This window comes from Panthera leo, chromosome F2, assembly GCF_018350215.1.
Source record: "Panthera leo isolate Ple1 chromosome F2, P.leo_Ple1_pat1.1, whole genome shotgun sequence".
In the NCBI taxonomy this organism is placed as follows: domain Eukaryota; kingdom Metazoa; phylum Chordata; class Mammalia; order Carnivora; family Felidae; genus Panthera; species Panthera leo.
In genome coordinates, this window is record NC_056695.1 from 47,296,425 (window position 1) to 47,309,996 (window position 13,572).

General features: G+C 37.8%; 1 protein-coding gene across 4 annotated transcripts in view; it reads left to right on the forward strand.

The window, feature by feature from the left end:
* The window catches only part of GRHL2 (grainyhead like transcription factor 2), a 171,316-nt gene that overhangs the window by 9,550 nt on the left and 148,194 nt on the right, over positions 1-13,572 (forward strand). Inside the window, exon 1 of one of the 4 annotated variants that reach the window (XM_042923195.1) lies at positions 5,113-5,184. The exons of the other annotated variants lie outside the window; for them this stretch is intronic. The gene's annotated coding sequence lies outside the window, so the exon portion shown is untranslated. Of the gene's footprint in view, positions 1-5,112; positions 5,185-13,572 lie in introns of those variants that run through there. 4 annotated transcript variants of the gene reach the window in all.

Below are 13,572 nucleotides of genomic sequence, written 5' to 3' on the forward strand. Positions count from 1 at the left end.
GAGAGAGAGGGAGACACAGAATCCAAAAGCAGGCTCCAGGCTCTGAGCTGTCAGCACAGAGCCCGAAGCAGGGCTCAAACCCATGACCTGGGAGATCATGACCTGAACTGAAGTCAGTTGCTCAACCAGGTGCCTCAAGCAAATGCTTTGGTTCCTCTTTGTGACTTTGATATAACTGGGCATACATTTCTGGTTAAAAAATGAACAGTTGGGATAAAGAGTATTTTCCCTCTTACTTCCTCCTCCCTAGTCTGAGCCAAATTTGTACCCCTTCCTTCCCTCCCTTCCTTCCTTTCTTCCTTAATCTGTCTGCTGATACTGCTTTCTTGATTGTTTTTTTTCCCCTTATAGTACTTGGTGGAAATGGACACATGTATAGCATCTATGCATTGAGATACATGTGAATCTGGTTTTAGGTACTATTTTAGTCAGTGAACTTTACTGCATTCTCTTAGCATTCACATGGAGCATAGCATCCCATCCTTGTACCTGAGCCAAGAGTTAAGAAGATGGTAGTAGAAATGATGTTGCCTTATTTAAGTCAACTAAGTTTAACCTTGGAAAATGTTTACTTTTGAGTTATTCTTAGCATAAGAGAAACCTTATCCTAAGTCACTTAGAGTCTCCACTCATGATCCCTGGCTTCATATCAGGATGTGGACCTTCTCTTCCTTTTCAAAAGGGATTCAAGGATACCTGCTCAATTATAACAACTAAGTCTAAGCTAAAATTGAGTAGTGATTGGCTTGGCAAACTTGTTCAGGAAAAATTCCTTAGCAAGCAGCAACAGGTTGAATAGGAATTTTTAGTTTGGCCCAGGAGGACTAGTCGTTGCTCAGTAACAACAACATGTACCTGGGAGTCCCTCAGACAGCTTCAGAAGTCTTCAAATTGAGGCCCCCAAAGTTCGGGTTAACCTTCTTCTCCACCTGGCCTGCATATTTCCATCCTTTAGAGAAGTCCCAGCTCCTTGGTTCAAATCTGTGTATCCATCCATCCATCCATCCATCCATCACTAGGAAATTATATTTTATGCTGTAAGTCTTTTAATGGTAAATAGTAAAAAGGACTGGACTAAAATGGATTAAATGGGATAGAAACAAGAAAGTATCTATCTCTTTGAGGATCTACCTCCCAACCCCCACCCCATCCCACCCATTTTTAGTAGGAAGAGGATTAAACAGTGTTTAACTTGATGTGTTTTGGTGACTACCAGGATTAAAGTAACATTATTTCTAAAAACAGCATGTTTAGAATTGCTATATACAACACCATACAAGTACTCATTTTTAGAGTTCTTTGGAGACTCCTGGAAAAGCTGGTACATTTCAGGGGATTTCAATGTACATTTCAACAATAAGTAGGGTTATGGAGATTGTTTATGCATTTGAATGGGCATTCAGTGGAAAGCAATCGCTGCAGGGATGAAGAGCCTTATTTTACTTTGTAATGAACATGGCAATGAACTTTGTGGGGAGCACTTTTAAAGTGATCTGACTTCACATGCACTCGCAAGGAAATGCTTCCTTTACAAGTGTGAATGCAGACACCCTCCAGAGTAGAAAAAGACAGCAAGATTTGCTTGCTGTTTCTCTTTACTTTGGTGCCCGCCTTTCATCTGAACGCTGGATGTACAAGTATAGCTTACCCCCCCCCCTTCCCGCCCCCACCCCTTGCCACAGTCTTTTTTTTTTTTTAAGGTCTCTGAATTCAGACTGGAGTTTTAGAAAAGACAAGTGCAGTAAATGCGGTAAAGAGAGGAAGAGAAAGAGAGCAGGAAGAAACTGTTCTTTAGTTACTGTTAGAGTTGCCAGCATTTTCTTAGTAGGAGGAAAGTTGCTGCGCTACCTGGCTGAGGTTTACTGTGGGATGGCGTGTGGCTATTTATCCTTCTGGGGAACTGATCCTGACTTTAACTTGAAGCCTGGAATCCTAGAGCTAGGGAGGGCTGTAGAAATCACATAGGGCATGTGAGTACCCAAGATAGGATTTGGAGCTAAAAGTTTGGTGTAAGAAGTAAAGTGCCATACACTCTTAATTCTGTGTTGCATGTTGAGGTTGTAAGTATGGGTTGAAAATTGGACATTTTGATTAATTTGAAAAAAATACGCTGGCTTTTTGGGGAAGGGAGATTGGGAACAGGGGAGGCATTGCCTATTTACTTTTTAAAATAGGAACATGAATACATGAAATGCCTGTTTAAGGTTCTGATAGTATTAGTGTGAGTTAGAATGGACTTCCCTTCCCACACTCACCCCAAATCATTGTTTTTAGTTCTCAGTTCAGTGAGCCCCATAAAATAACTGCTTTTTGTACTTCTTGTATCTAACTTTTCGAAGAAGCGCAAGGAACAAAGGTAGCTCTTTTTTGCCTCTTTCCTGAATTGCCAATAAGATAACATAAGATCCAAGAACTCTTTTTTCATTATTTTTCATCTGTAAAATAAAATTGAAATAAATGAGCTCTGAGGATAATACCTGCTGCAAAATTCTGAGTCTCATTTTCTCCCTGCAGAGGGTTCTGGGCTGGTGGCGACTCACAGGAACTGTAAAGGGTGTTAGCAAGATAGGAAAGTACTGGGCACAATGGGACTTGCTTCCACTCCGAAACCACCCTCACCCCTTTAGCAGAATAAAAGGTGGTCTGACTAAGATGACAAAGACATCCGGCAGGTGGGAGAAATTCAGAGGGACACGTGGAATTCAGATGGGCAGGTAGGAAGTAAAATCAGTGGGTTACCTAGAGGAGCCCCGCACAGCTTCGCTAGAATGATAGATAAAAGGTACAAGAAAATCAGATAAAAAGAGCTGGTAGGTACTCTGAGAACTCTTTCCAGAGAGAGTCTAGGAAGTGGGTTGCCCTGGGCAGGTTTGAGTGAGAATGAGGCAATATCAGAACAGATGGAACATTCAGTAAAATGTAGCAAGCTGAGAACCTTAGGCTAATTGGGAGAACCTCTCTCTCCCTTCCCTTCCCCTTCCCTCCTTCCCCTCCTCCCCCTCCTCCCCCTCTTCCCCCTTCTCCTTTCTTCTTCCTTTTTCTTCTCCCCTTCTCCTCCTCTTCCCTACTCTTTTTCCTCCTAACAAAATACAATTCAGGGACACCTATTGCCAGACAATATTACCAAGCCAGTAGTTTAGTCAGTGTTCAGGAAAGGTATTAAATAATAGAAGGATAAGAATAGTATCTGTGGTTTCACTTCAATTATTAGGTAATATATTATTTCACATCAGGCATACATAATGACCATTCATTTAGGTCTGGAATAAAATCTCCTCTGGTATCCTATTGTGTGATATGTAGGATTTAAGGTCTCTGAAGTCAATTTTCTCAGAAGTCAGTAACTGCTAACCAGGACAAAATGGATAATGGATTGTAGCTCTTGGAAGATTTTCATGTTGGAGGACTTTTTCTAGGTTACAAGTCCCTTTACATACATTGTTCTTCCTCTGCAGACCACGATTTTTTTTTTTTTTTTTTAAGCTGCTTTGGAGTCTTGGTGTCTCCTTTTAAAAATATGTATATCTTACATATCTTTGAAAGCATTTTAATAAAGGACAGATGCTTCAATAGAAATATGGTCAAAGAACATGAGTAGATAATGCACAAAAGTTATAAAAAACTGGGTTTGAGGAAAATACCTTTCTAGGAGGATTATAAATTATTGTAAACTTTCTGGAAGGCAGTGTGGTAAAACCGTTTGAAATGGGCCTACTTGTTGACAGGACACCTGGATTCCAGTTGTAGGGATTTGTCTTAAAGAAATAATCAAGGCTATTAATTGTAGCATTATTTTTGAAAGCAAAACATCAGAAAATCCCTCTAGCACCTAGCTCCAAAGGATTGGTTTCTGTGCTCAGTGAGATGGTGCGATTCTCTGCAAGCATAATAAATCCTATTAAAAATATTTAATGGCAGGAGAAAATGTTCGTGACGTATTGTGTTGGAAAGTTTACAGACAGAGAAAATAAAGCATCAATAATAATAGCAGTAACCCCACAATAGGTTAACAGTGGTTTGCTCTCTGGAGAAATTATAGATACTACTGTCTCTTACTTGTGTTTCTAGTTTGCTTTAGTGAGCTTGCACTGCTTTTGTGATAAAAGAGAAAAATTTAAAGGTTACATTGTAAAATAGTCATTCCACCAGGGAGACATTTGAAAATAACGCTTACCTAGTCTACACAATGGAAAAGCCCGCCTGCTTGCTTGTTCCGGGTAGCATTTATCTGCTCTCTCCCCCCCCCCCCCCCCCCCCCCAAGAAGTCCCTGCCTCTCAGTACACTTCACTGCTGCTATGCCTCCCTCACCTGTAGCTTTGTTGGGTTTATGTCTCAACAACCTTGTATTTTTGGATTTGCCCAATTATCGGCTTCCAGCTATTTTTCAAAATAGAACAAATGGGTGTAGGAGTTTCCAACCCTCGTATAATTTGAAGCTGGGGAATGACTAAGAAGGAGAGAAACTCCTTCCACTCAGTAGGCTGTAGGTACCTGCATGGTTTCCCTTGGAGAAAATTCTCTGTAGAGGAGGCAGCCTTGACTCAGACTCTGCCTTGAGTGTTCTTGGGAGAGACTTGGTGATGAGCCCAGTTGTTTTTAAGCTATAGGAGGAACACGGAGAGCACAGAATATGACTTACTTTAAAAATAAAAAGCAGTTGTCGGCAAGTTTGAGTTTCTGTTACTTTTTAACGACAATTTATTTTTTTCCACAATTTATTTTTTTCCATAACGTAGACTTGCATTTTCCCTGGAGGGCCGAGCGAGTGACTCATCTACCTGCTTCTACAAGCTGGTACATAGATCATGCCAGACGGGCGCTGGAGTCTGTTAGTTAAGCTGTATGAGATTGCATCACTGGATTTCCTGCAGGCTCTTTAATGGAGTCTTTGTAGAAAATATGAAATTATTTGCTTATCAACATACCCGAGAGCATCCACAGTAGGGAACAAAAAGTACACAATATGAACTTGGGGGAGAAAATGGCCTTACAGAATCACTGCAGTTGCCAAACTTCTGTCAAGGAAAGAAAAAAAAAAAAAAAAAAAAAAAAAAAAAAGGACGGGCGGGGGAAGGGTGGAGGGAGTTTTTTTTGAAAATGGAAATGAAGTCTGTAAATAGGAGCAAACCAAAGCAATGTTTGGCTATGGGAATCAACACAAGAGTTTGAAACAGAAACTCATGGTAAGTGTATCTTTTGGTTGTGGATTCAAAAGTGAAATTTGCAATTGCCCCTTTCTCTCCCATGCCTACCTGGTTTCCCCTCCCCCATATGTTCCTTCTTATAGTGCAGAAATTCATCAGACCTCAAATACTGTATCTTACATTTTCAAAAATCGTTATATTCTTTGAATGTTCAAAGTCTAAATAAAAGCACGTATTCTTACAGGGCTTGTGGGAGCCAGGAGCGAAGGGCTACAGTTTGTCTTTTTATTCGTATTTGTTGTCAATTTTAGTAAACAGCCTAACCGGTGTGGTTTGTATTCTGTTCAGCCACGTGAAACCACAAATTTGCTTTTTGAATTTGCCCGCAAATCTCGGTACACGATTCATTGATCACTTCTAGTATCCTGAGGTTGAAATAGACTGGGGTAGTGATTGTTTCTCTCTTTACTCATTTAAAAGACCCATATGCTTTTTTTTTGTCTTCCTGATCCTTCCTAAACAATGAAATACCTGTGTGGTAGATACCTGGGATACATTTAATTACAAGTTGCAAGTTTTTCTATTGCAGCATACCCATGCTTGGCCAGGTGAAAATTGAACACACCACTGAGAGCTTTTTGGACTAACTAGATTTTGTTGTTGCACCAGTATTCCTAGACTATGGAGGACATTGAAAGGTTATGATTCTGAGATTTTTGTACTGACCCTAGGCTGGACAATTTTGTAAATCACTGTTTTGCAGCCTTTCTGCATGATAGGCTAAACTGCTTCCAAGGCCATCTCCCAGGCTGACTTTCATCGTAACTATTTTATAGTGTACTTCTGCATTTTCACGTGTGTGTGTGTGTGTGTGTGTGTGTGTGTGTTTTTAAGTGCCATTTTGGGTGGAGACTTTCTGATTATGAACATAATATATGGTCATTAGGAAAAACTGGAAACTAGAGAAAGTTATAGAGGAAAAATCATTCATAATTCCAGGATCCTAACACTGTATATTTTCTTACAGTGTCTAGTAAGTGCCTGCATATGAATGTGGTTATAAAAGAATATATAAATTATTATCCGCCCTTTTTACAACATTCATGCCATTCAGGGCTTTCCATTTAATGCTCTATTATTAGCATTTTACTTGTTTCTTAAGTATTCTACATAACACTTAAAGATGAAATCAGCCATCTTCTATTTTTATTTAGGCTGTTTTTACTTTTTCATTATTATAAATCATGCTTGTATATAAATCTTAGTATCTCTGGTTATTACTTCAGAATAGGTTTCTGGAAGTATAAAAATGAAAAGACATAAATATTTTTAGGTTCTTGATTTGTAATTTGAAAATGACTGCTAGAAAGAGTGTAGAGCCTTTTCTTCCTACAGTGGTGGAGAGTGTCTTTTGCACATCATGTCCTCAGTAAATGAGAATTACAATTTTTTTGTCAACTCGAGAGGCAAAATAAAAGGGTACTTTTGTTTTAACTTGCAGTTTGGTAATTAAGGAAGTTAACATTTTCTCAGATGTTTATTGGTCATTTATGTTTCTTTTTATTAAAGATTTGGCTCTTGCCCTAGCTACAGTTGTGTGGTGTCTTGGATGAGGGGACCTTGGGGCTGAGTTCCAGCCATGCTTCCCCTGGGCCTCTGCCCAGGGAAAAGGGCACCTTCCAACATCTGTACAAATGTACCATATGGGTTAGCAGGGCCCTCTTCTTATTTTTTCACTCATTAAAAAAATAAAAAACATCTATGATGCTGACATTTTTATTATTGATTTGTGAGGGCTTTTTACACAGTTATAATTATTAACCCTTTTATCAAAATTCTGGCTATCGTTTCCCCAACTTCCTGTTTGTCATTTAATTTCATGATGTAAACAATGTTCAGAGCTTTACATTTCTCGGTGACAAATAGTACAGCTCTTGTATGTGTGTGAGTACTTTCATGGCTTTCAAATTGTGATTTGGGAGTTTGAGATTAACCTTTAGGGACTTGTTAAAATCTTTTCTTTTGGTTTAGCCTTAGTTTTAAGGTTATTTGAAAGACCCTTGGGGGGGGGGGGAAGACCCTTGATAAGGTAATTAATTCATAATTGATTGTAAAATCATTAGAATATACGATTTCTTTCAAAACTACCACTCAGTGGCGCACTTGGATGGCGCAGTCAGTTGAGCATCTGACTCTTGATTTTGGCTCAGGTCATGGGATGAAGCCCTATGTCTGGCTCAGTGCTGAGCTAGAGTCTGCTTGAGATTCTCTCTCTCTCCCTCTGCCCCTCTTGCTCATTCTCTCTCTCTCTTAAAAAACAAAAAAAAAACCAAAATACTATTACTTGGAGATGTTAACACTGCTAACACTTTGACGTGGATATTTTACTGTCTTTTCCATGTATGTACATACAAATATACTATGTATACAGAGATGAGATAGTAATTTACATACTGTTTAATAACATGTTTTTAATATTGATCGTGGATAGCTTTCTATGATAAATATTAAAAAAATTTTTTTTAATGTTTATTTATTTTGAGGGACAGAGAGAGACAGGGTTGTGAGCCCAGGAGGGTCAGAGTGAGAGGGAGACACAGAATCGCAAGCAGGCTCCAGGCTCCGAGCTGTCAGCACAGAGCCTGATGCAGGGCTCAAACCCACCAACCACTAGATCATGAACTGAGCTGAAGTCGGAGGCTTAACTGACTGAGCCACCCATGCACCCCTCATGATAAATATTTTTAATGGCCCATGGTTTTGCATGGAATGGAGACGTCCAAATTAAGCAGTTCCCTGTCATCATACATTTAGGTTTTTTTTCTCAGTTTTTTACTATTAAAAGCCAATATTTGAATGATTATCCTCAGAGCTAAATCTTCATATACTTCTTAGTTATGTCCTTAAAATATGTTCTAATGAATAGACATTCCTGATCAAAGGTATGCTCTTTTTAAAGACAATTTGGTTCATATTTCCAAATTGCCATCCAGATATTTTCTTCTCATTAACACCCACCAACGGTGTATCTGAGGGAGTCAGATTCCGAGTTCCTTCCCCAACAATGCATATTATCCTCTGTTTAGTATTTGCCAGTTTGATAGGGTAAAAGTGGTAAGTTATTTGGGACTGTGTTTCTTTCCATTTACTCAAATTGTCTTTTTTGTCTCAGGAGAGCTTTATGTTTTGATTTTAATATATATAGTATTTTGATATCTTAAAAGCTCCTGATGGGGTTTTATAAAGAGTTTGGCGCCACTAGGAAGAGTCAGCAGAATGTCCAGCCATGGTCTCTTGTCTCAGGACAAGTCACTGGGCCTGAGAACTGTCCCTAATTCACAGCCTCCATCCCTTGGCAAAGAAAGCAGTGACCCAGGTCTGTGCTCAGTCTCCCTAACCAAAGACCACAAGTTCAGGGAACTGCATCAAGGGATCGGGAGCCTATATCTCCAAGTTGACTGATGATGACTGAATACAGGATGAATATATTCGAACAACAAATAAGTGGTCACCACACACATCTACTCCAGCTTGTGATTTATTGACTGCTTATAGGCCAGGCACAGAACTGGGCACCATGCCAGGTGCTGAGACCACAGAGATGAAACAGACTGCTAGTTTAAGGTCTGAGAAACTTAAACAATATAATTAGGGGAAAAAAAGTAATTAGAAAAAAAATGCACATTTACCTCCTATTTTGGAGGTAATTAGTTGTGGGAAAATTGGAGGCAGGAAGGGCCAAAATAAGACAAAATATTGCAAATCTTCTAATTTTCTGCTTTATTTTGATTTGAAAAGTCCTCTCACTGTTTTTCATTTCTCAGGCTTTGGTTTGGTCAGGCTTTTATCCATTGACATTTTGGGGGGGTCTATTATTATCGGTTTAAGAAACACTTTGGTTGTTTATCTAAATAGTAGGGCTATTTAAAATGGAGTCACTTTTCAAAGATAAGTCTCTAGGGCTCTGTAATTAAACCTTGTATTAAAAAACTCTTCTAGAGCTATGGGGTTAAAACATGTTTCCATTCTCTGTCATGTGCATGTAGCTTGTAGTGTTAAAGGTGACATCTGTAGAAACTGGTAATTTATGGAAGTGACTTGGTACTTTTCTAAACATCTCGGACAATTAGAAATTTATTTTAAAAGTGTTGGGGGCATTATAGCCAGCTGCATTAATAAGGAACTCATGGGGTGCCTGGGTGGCTCCGTCGGTTAAGCGGCCGACTTCGGCTCAGGTCATGATCTCACAGTCCGTGAGTTCGAGCCCTGCGTTGGGCTGTGTGCTGACAGCTCAGAGCCTGGAGCCTGTTTCGGATTCTGTGTCTCCCTCTCTCTGACCCTTCCCCGTTCATTCTCTGTCTCTCTCTGTCTCAAAAATAAATAAACGTTAAAAAAATTTTTTTTTTTTCAAAAAAAAATAAGGAACTCATAATCTGGTTTGTGAATTATTGAGGCTTGTTTTCTTCAATCTTCTTATCATTAAACTTTTGGATATGTAATTTTTTCCGCCCTAAAGACCTAACAAAGGCATGAAAAGGAAAATTCAGCTTAATTTGTTTGGCCACTGATTAAGGAGAAAAAAACATTTAATTCCAGTAGACGGTAGAATTCATTATTTTATTTTAATTTTTTACTTATTTTTATTCAAAATTTTTTTTATGTTTATTCAATTTTGAAAGACAGAGATAGAGCACAAGCAGGGGTGGGGCAGAGAGAGAGGGGGGCACAGAATCTGAAGCACGCACTAGGCTCTGAGCCATCAGCACAGAGCCCGACACAGGGCTCGAACTCATGAACCGTGAGATCATGACCAGAGCCAAAGTCAGATGCTCAACCAACTGAGCCACCCAGGCATCCCTATTTTATTTTAATTTTTAAAAAATGTTTATTTTTCAGAGAAAGATACTGTGAGTGGAGGAGAGGCAGAGAGAGGGACATAGAGAATCCCAAGCAGGCTCTAGGCTGTCAGCTCAGAGCCTAATGTGGGGCTTGAACTCATGAACTGTGAGATCATGACCTGAGCTGAAATCAGGAATCCAATGCTTCACCGACTGAGCCACCCAGGAGCTCTTAGAATGCGTTAATTTAAATATATTCTTTGATTTTCCAGGATTTCATGTGAACCATGCTGTACTTTCTCTTGTTATTTAAAATTTTCTTAAAGCCATACATTTAAGAATTGTTTGATTAGGAAGTCTACCATTTGCAAGGTACAAATAGTGGCCTTCCCCCATGAAAACTATATAGAACTATGTCATTGAAGGGCAATCTTTAGTCATATTGCATATTTTTCTCTTGTTTCCAGTCTGACCCTGGAATAAGTATTTGTTCATGATTTTATGATTTCTTTGTAAATATTTTAATGGCTACAGAGCATTACCTGTGGATTTACTCATTGACTTAAATTTAGGTTACATGTAGGTTAACATAGTTCTCACTGTATAAAATCATACTTTTATAAAAATTCTCAGACATAAAACCTTTCAAGATTTTTAGATCACTTCCTAGAATAAGTTTGTATGAGTGGAATTTACTGGATTAAAATATGTGAATATTTTTTAAAAATTTCATCACACAATAACTATACGTTTAGGGAGGAAAAAGACAAATACACCTTCTATAATTCTCTCCTACCATTTTCAACAGAATCTTGACAGTTTCTAGATGTGTTTCTAGGTATTATATATTTATTACATATGAATGTGTATGTATTTGAGAATTTTAAAAATTTTCATTTTTTCTACATAAATGATTTTATACATGTTATAATTTTGATTTTTCATGTCAGTAATACAGAACACCTTCCTTTTAAATGGTTGTACAATATTCCACAGTATGAATATATGCGTGGCTAAAGGATGAATTCATAGAAGTGGGTTAAAGGCTAAGCATATTGAAATCTTAGAGTGTTCCTCAAAAATGCTACTTTAATATTCCAATCAATAATATTTGGATATACCCATCTGCCTACCATCAACCAATGGATCTTTTCAGTCTCCAAAATTTTTGCTACCAGGAAAATTGTATCTATTCTCTTACTTTACATTTCTTTAATTCTTTTCATATATCTAAAAGCCATTTTTATTTATTTTTTCCCCTGTGGACTGTTAATGTTCTTTGCCTATTCTATTTCATTGTTGGCCTTTTTTAAAAAAAAAAATGGCTTTGTTGAGGTATAATTAATGCATAAAGAATTGCATATATTTGATGTGACATATTTTGCACGTGTCTTAATGTACAATTCAGTGAATTTGGAAATACGTAAGCACCTGTGATACCATTACCATAATCAAGATAATAGATATATCCAACACCTACCAGAGTTTCCTGTGTCCCTGTGTGGGTGTGTATGTTAAGAACACAACATCAGATTTACCTTCTTAGCGAATTTTGAAGTGCATAATACCGTATTGTTAACTACAGGGACTAATGTTGTATAGCAGCTCTCCATAATCTATTCATCTAGTATAACTGAAACTTTAAACCTGTTGTATAACAACTCCCCAGTTCACCCTCTCCCTAGCTGCTGGGGAATACAACCCAATGTTGTATTCTCTCCTTTTATGAGCTTGGCTACTTTAGACAGCTCATATAAGTCCTAGAGTATTTGTCTTTCTGTCTGTATCTGGCATATTTCACTTCACATAATGTCCTCCAGGTTTATGCATGTCGTTGCAAATGGCAGGATTTCTATTTTTTAAAGGTGAAGTAATATTCCCCTGTATGTATACACCAAGGGAATTCCTTATCTATTCCTCTGTTAATGGACACTTGATTATTTGCATATCTTGGCCATTGTGAATAGTGACATGATGCACAGTGAAGCGAAGATATTTCTTCGAGATCCTGATGTTCATTCTTTTGGATATATACCCAGAAGTGAGACTGCTGGTCTTTTAACTATGTTGTGTTTTTGGCTCCGCAGAGATTTTTAATTTTTACGTAGCTGAATTTATCTGTTTTCTTAAATGGCTTCTAGATTTTATCCCTTGCTTAGCAAGCCTTTCTCTATTTTAAAGTTACAAACAACCCCTTCCCCAACACTAATTTCTCCCAAATTTTATTCTGCGTTCTCTGCCTTATGATTTCACATTTCTATTGAAAGCTTTGATCCATCTGGAATTTACTTGATGAAGAAGTGAAGTAGGATTCATACTTAATTGTTTTTCCAGATGGCCACTCTATTGTGCCAATACCACTTATTGAATAACACATACTTCCCCTGCTTTTTGAAATCACATATTAAATATTTATGTGTATTGGGCTGTTTCTTTTTTTTTTTTAATAAAAATTTTTAATGTTTTTATTCATTTTTGAGAGACAGAGAGAGAGGGAGACACAGAATCTGAAGCAGGCTCCAGGCTCTGAGCTGTCAGCACAGAGCCCGATGTGGGGCTTGAACTCACAGACCATGACATCATGACCTGAGCCGAAGTTGGACGCTCAATCAACTGAGCCACCCAGGTGCCCCTTATTGGGACTTTTTCTTAACTCTTCATTCCTTTCCATTGATCTATCCATTTATGCTTCAGAAGCAACGATGTACCTATTCACTTATCTTTATAAAATGTTTCCATATCTGAAAGGAATGTGCCATATCATTACTTTTCTTTTAAAACATCTTCCTGGTTATTTTTTCCTTCTTTCTTTTCTATTTTTTTTTTTTTCCATTTTCATATAAACTTCAGAATCAGCTGCTGTAGTTTTCAAGAAATCCTGATTTGGGGTTGGGGAAGAAGGAAGGGAATACATTAAATTTTATGGATACCTTTGGTATAGAGCTGATATTTTATTAATATTATAAATTTTTATTAATTTTGTAACTTTTAGTAATTTTAATTTTATTAATATTGTTAATATTGTATCTTACTATTTAAGAGGAGAGTATGTCTTGCTTCATTTATTTCTTTAATGTTTCTCATCAAAGATGATAGACCTTGCATCTTTACTGTTAAGTTATTTAAAAATAAGTTTTCTGGGATGCCTCGGTGGTTCAGTTGGTTAGGCACCCACTTCGACTCAGGTCATGATCTTGTGGTTCGTGAGTTTGAGTCCCTCATCGGACTCTCTGCTTTCAGCATACAGCCTTCTTTAGATCCTCTGTCCCCTTCTCTCTGCCCCTCACCTGCTTGTACTCTCTTCTCTCTCTTAAAAATAAATAAATATTTAAAATATTTAAATTTTCTCAAAAGTATATTATCTTCTTGGTACTATTTTAAGTGGAGTCTTTTCTTTTTTTACATGTTTTAGCTGTGTTTTTTTTTTACTTAAAAATTTTTTTAATGTTGAAAATATATTCCAGTTAGTTAGCATATAGTGTAACAGTGATTTCAGGAGTAGATTCCTTAATGCCCCTTACCCATTTACCCATCTCCCCTCCCACAACCCCTCTAGTAACCCTCTGTTCTCCACTTTAAGAGTCTCTTA